Source organism: Tenrec ecaudatus, chromosome 3 (assembly GCF_050624435.1).
Source record: "Tenrec ecaudatus isolate mTenEca1 chromosome 3, mTenEca1.hap1, whole genome shotgun sequence".
In the NCBI taxonomy this organism is placed as follows: domain Eukaryota; kingdom Metazoa; phylum Chordata; class Mammalia; order Afrosoricida; family Tenrecidae; genus Tenrec; species Tenrec ecaudatus.
In genome coordinates, this window is record NC_134532.1 from 121,285,243 (window position 1) to 121,290,784 (window position 5,542).

At 43.2% G+C, this 5,542-nt stretch overlaps 1 pseudogene; it reads left to right on the forward strand.

Moving 5' to 3' along the window:
* The first annotated feature begins 762 nt into the window (after positions 1-762).
* LOC142443531 (coiled-coil-helix-coiled-coil-helix domain-containing protein 2 pseudogene) lies at positions 763-1,210 on the forward strand (annotated as a pseudogene).
* The last annotated feature ends 4,332 nt before the right edge of the window (positions 1,211-5,542 follow it).

The following is a 5,542-nucleotide window of genomic DNA, read 5'->3' on the forward strand; positions in this document are numbered from 1 at the left end:
CAAGGATCAATTGCATGAGGGGGAGTGCAAACAACCAATAGAATAAGGGGGACTGCAGAATGGAGCCCCAAAGCCCCTCTATAGACAATTGGACATCCCGTTATAGAATGGTCGCCAGGAGGAGATGAGTCAGTCAGGGTGCAGTGTAGCACTGATAAAACATACAACTTTCTTCTAGTTCTTTAATGCTTCCCTCCCACTTCCATGACCCCAATTCTACCTTACAAATCTGGCTACACCAGAGCATGTACATGGTTATAGATAAGAGCTAGAAACACAGGGAATCCAGGACAGATAAGCCCTCAGGACCAATATTGAGAATAGCCATACTAAGAGGGTAGGGGGAAGATAAAGGGAGAAAGGGGAAACTGATCATCCATAACCCCCTCCCAGGGGGATGGACAACAGAAAAGTGGGTGAAGGGAGACATTGGTCAGTGTAAGGCATGAAAAAAATTATGAATTATCAAGGGTTCATGAAGGAAGAAGGGTAGTCAGGGAGAGGGAGGGAGGGGCAAAAATGAAAAGCTGATAACAAGGGCTCAGGGAGAAAGAAAATGTTTTCAGAATGATGATGTCAACAAATGTACAAATGTACTTGACACAATGGATGGATGGATGGATTGTGATAAGAGTTGTACGAGCCCCCAATAAAATGACTAAAAATACAAACTACAAGTGATGGTACCTTGGGGGACTTTTAATAGATGGTTTGAAACAAAATGTTGAAGAATTGTTGAATGTGCCTCGCCGCGTAGTTACGATGCTGCTTGGAAGCCGGAGCCGTACCTCCCGCGTGGCTACTCTGGCCAGCTGAGCCCCTCCGATGAGAGCTGCCCTCAGGCCTGCCCCAGCTGCCCACCCACCAGCTGCAGCCCCACCAACTGCGATCAGCTCACCCGCTGCTGTGCCCGACAACCCGCTCTGATGGCCCAGATGGAGACCATGACAGCCGGTGTGGCTGTGGGCTCTACTGTTGGCACACGCTGGACCATACCAACCACTGAAGGCTTCGGCAGGGGAAGCGGCGCTGAGCCCACCAGGCTTGACATCACTTACCAGGAGCCTCAGGGAGCCCAGAGGTGAACCAGCAACAGCACTATGAGATGAAGCAGTTTTTGGAATGTGCCCAGAACCAGGGCGACCTCAAGCTCTGGGAGGGTTTCAGTGAGGTGCTGAAGCAGTGCAAATTTGCAAACGGATTGGCCTAATCAGATTCAGATCGAGGAACAAGGAAATTCATCTCTCATGACCAAGTTAATTTAGCATAAATCCATAACTGATAGTAGCTGTGTGTGTGTGTGTGTGTGTGTGTGGAGGGGGGGCTCAGATGCTTACCAGCATCCTCCCTGAGGGCGATCAGTTGCCAGACTGCAGTTGGCCCCACTCCCTGCTGTTAAGGACAATGGACGCCTGCAGTCATTCATTTGGTTCCTGCTGGTGGAGTTCACAAAGGTACGGAAGCCTGCGTTAGCACTAGAGGTCTCTCTCCCCCTCTTTCCTCAGCTCCCTCTTCCCTATTTCCCTTTCCCCTTGTCCTCTTTCCCTTCCCCCTCTCTCCACATGTACTACCAAGCGGAACTGAGGTGAGCAATGCTAAAATGAAATGTGTCTGACCCCATTATTGCAAGATCTCTTCTATCTCTCATGCTCTCGATGACTTTAATATTATATATCAACCGTACAATTGTGCTTACTGAACCGTTTTTTAGTGGTGGGGGCTGGCTCTCCCCAATTCACACCACAAGTAGCCATGTAATGTGTACAAGTTAAACGTCTGTTCCATCACTAATCACTTCCTTGCTTTCAGAATCTCCTTGGAAAAAGGCATTCTTCTGTATTGAGATGATGTCACATGTTTGGGGCTGGGTTTGTTTGGCTCCCTTAATCTAGCTGTTGTGATATATAATTATTTGAATTAACAAAAATTATTTTCTTCCAAGATTCCTGGAAGCATCCTTTTAAGCAAAAAAAAAAAAAAAAAGAATTGTTGAATGTAGAACCAATTATCTGCTTTGTAAAGCTTTACCTAGTTCATAATAAAATGTTAAAAAAAACAATGCCAAACTATTTGAAAAATATAAAACAAAACAAAGAAACAAACAAACCATTTTCCCCTCAAGAAAACGGAATCTTTGATTCATTAGCCCCTGTAGCTGTGAGAGTCAAATGAACAAACCTGGATCTTGCTTCCTCTGCAACTGTGTGAGCTATTCCTTGACATACCACTCTCTATAGATACATACGTAAGTCTCACTGGTTTTGCTTCTCTAGAGTCCAGTCTAAGATAATGTCCAATAAGCACATGGAAAGATTCTTCTTATTATTAATCATAAAGCACAAACTGAAACTATAATAATATACAATTATTTATTTCCTCCAAAATAATAACACATTTCTATCCAGTTGGCTCACCTCATAGAGACCCCACAGGACAAAGTACAATTGTGACACATGGCTCCCAAGACTGTCATCTTTATGGAAGCAAGCTGCCATATAGAGCAGGTCATAAGTTTCAACGGATGGACTCAGTACCTCAATGATTTAACTATTGCGTAACCCAGATCCACTATATCACTACATTCCAATTAAAATATCTAAAGTCATATGCACATCGGTGTTCCTTAGAGAACTATTCACAATAGAAAGAAGATGGTGCTAACCAAACAGTCCATTAATGGATGAACAGATAATCATAATGTGCTATGTGTACACAGTAGGATAATACATAGTCATAAAGAATAGTTTCCAAAGAATTTTACAGTGAAGATGAACCTGGAGGACATTATGTTGAGTGAAATAAGTCAAGTGCAAAAGGACAAACATTCTATCATCTCACTTTTACAAATTGACAAGAATATATAAATACACACACATATAAACACATACCTATGATCATTTAAATTACCTCCTTTGAATATGAAAGTTGGACACTGAATAAGAAAGACCAAAGAACACAAACTCTGGGACAAGGGAAAAACAAGTGAACTAAAATCAATGGAAGAAAGGTTGTAGGATGCCAAGTGGGGCTCAATCAAGGGCAATGGAGCACCAAAGAATTACTAAATCTGAATGAAGGCCGAACATGATGGTGGGACAAGAGGGAAGTAAAAAGGAAATAGAGGAAAGAAGTAGGAAGCAAAGGGTAATTATAGAGGCCTAAATATAGGCATGTACATATGTCAATATATATATAATTAGTGGGGAATAGAACTATGTACTCATATCTATATGTCAAGGATTAAGGTTGCAGATGAACATTGGGTCTCAACCCAAGTACTCCCTCAACATAAGAATACCTTGTTCTAACAATCTGGCATTCTGTGATGCTAATCTTCCCAACATGATCTCTGAGGACAAGATGGGTACATGAGTAACTGTGGTGAAGAAAGCTGATGGTGCCTGACTCAAAAGATATAGTGTCTGGGGTCTTAAAAGCGTGAAGATAAACAAGCGGCCATCTAGCTCAGAAGCAACAAAGTCCAAATGGAAGAAGTACACCAGCCTGTGTGATCATGAGGTATCTATGGGATCAGGTATCAGGCATCTAAGACCCGGAATAAAACCATACCCAATGTGAATGAGGCGGGGCATGGAGTGGAGACCCAATGCCCATCTGTAGATAATTGGACATACCCTCAAAGAGGGGTCACAGGAAGAGATGAGCCAGTCAGTGTGCAGTATAGCACCGAGAAAACACACAACTTTCCTCTAGCTCTTTGGTGCTTCCTTCCCCCCACTATCATGACCTCAATTCTACCTTACAAATCAGATGAGACCAGAGCATGCACACTGCTACAGATAAGAGCCCAAACACAGGGAATCCAGGATAGATAAACTCCTCAGGGCCAACAAGGAGAGTACAGATACCAAGAAGGTTAGGGGAGGGTGGGGGGAGAAAGGGGGAATCGATCACAAGGATCAATCTAGAACTACCTCCCAGGAGGATGAATAACTGAAAAGTGGGTGAGGGGCGATGGAGGATGATGTAAATTATGGAAAAAATAATCCATAACTTATCAAGGGTTCAAGGGGAAGGGTGGGGAGGGGAGGGAGGGGGAAGAAATGGGGAGCTGATATCAGAGGCTCAAGGAGGAAGAGAATGTTTTGAAAATGATGGTGGCGGCATATGTGTAAATATGCATGACACATTGGAGGAATGTATGGATGGTGATAAGAGATATAAGAGCCCCCAATAAAAAGAATGGATGCATTTGCGTTACAGTGCTGAAGAAGAATATTGAAAGTACTATGGACTGCCGAAAGGACAAACCTATCGTCTTGGAAGAAGCATACCCAGAGTGCCACTTGGCGGCAAGGGCAGTGATATTCCCATTTTACATACTTTTAATCACTTTTCATTTTATTGGGAGTTCCTACAGATGGCATAACAGTCCACAGTTCAATTTTATCAAGCATTATTGTACAATTGCTACCACAATCATTTTCAAAGTGTTTTCTTTCTTCTTGAACTCCTTGATATCAGCTCCCTTATATCCCCTCCCACCCCACCCTACTTCCCAGGAAAACTTTTGTTATTATTATTATGTCCTATCTTACACCATCCAATATATCCATCCTCCTACAATTCTGTTGTTCACTACCCTTGAGTGAGATTATAAAGTTTACCAATGCTACCAGCTCCTCCCTCCCCTTCCTGCCCACTTCTCTTCCTGTACCCTCAGGCAGCCATTTATCCCACCACTGTTGGCTTTCATGTATCCAACGATGTTAAATGTATAAATGAACATGCGCAAGTCTAACAAGGTTAATGAGGTAAAACAAAAACCACATAGTAAGGGGAGGAAATATGAAAGAACTAGAGGATAGTTTCATCAGTGCTATCCTGCACCCTGGATTTATCATCCCTTCAGTGTGGCCTTTCTGCAAGGGACCGACTAAGTGGGCTTTGGTTCTCCAGTGTGTCCACACCCCTTCACATCGATTTGGTTGCTTGCTTTTGAACTTCTGTTACCTGATCCCCTGGACTCCCCGTGGTCACACAGGCTGGTGTACTTCTTCTGTGTGGCTTAGTTTCTTCCCTGCTAGATGATTGTTTATTTAACTACAAGTTTTTAAAACCCAAGACACTATATCTTTTAATAGTTAGGCACCCACAGTTTTCTTTACCACATTTGCTTATGGCCCATTTTGTCTTCAGCGATTGTGTCGGGAAGGTGAGTACCACACAATGCCATCTTATTAGAACAAACCGTTCTTGTCCTGAGGTAAGATTTAAGTAGAGGCCCAAAGTCCATCTGCTTACTTGTTGTATTTACATATATATCCATCTTAAATAGGGTAGACATATTTTCAGGACAGACGAGTCTCTGGAGAAAGACATCACGCTTGATATGAAGACCCTCAGGGAGATGGAGCGGCACAGAGGCTGCACAATGGGCTCAAGAATAGAAACAATTGGAAGGATGGCGCAGGCTGGGCAGTTTCCTTCTTTTGTGTCTTAAGCTAACTATGGGCCAGTGCTGACTCCAGGGCAAGGAGTAACAGCAATACTGAGAAATGATGGTTTCTGGGAAAGAGGG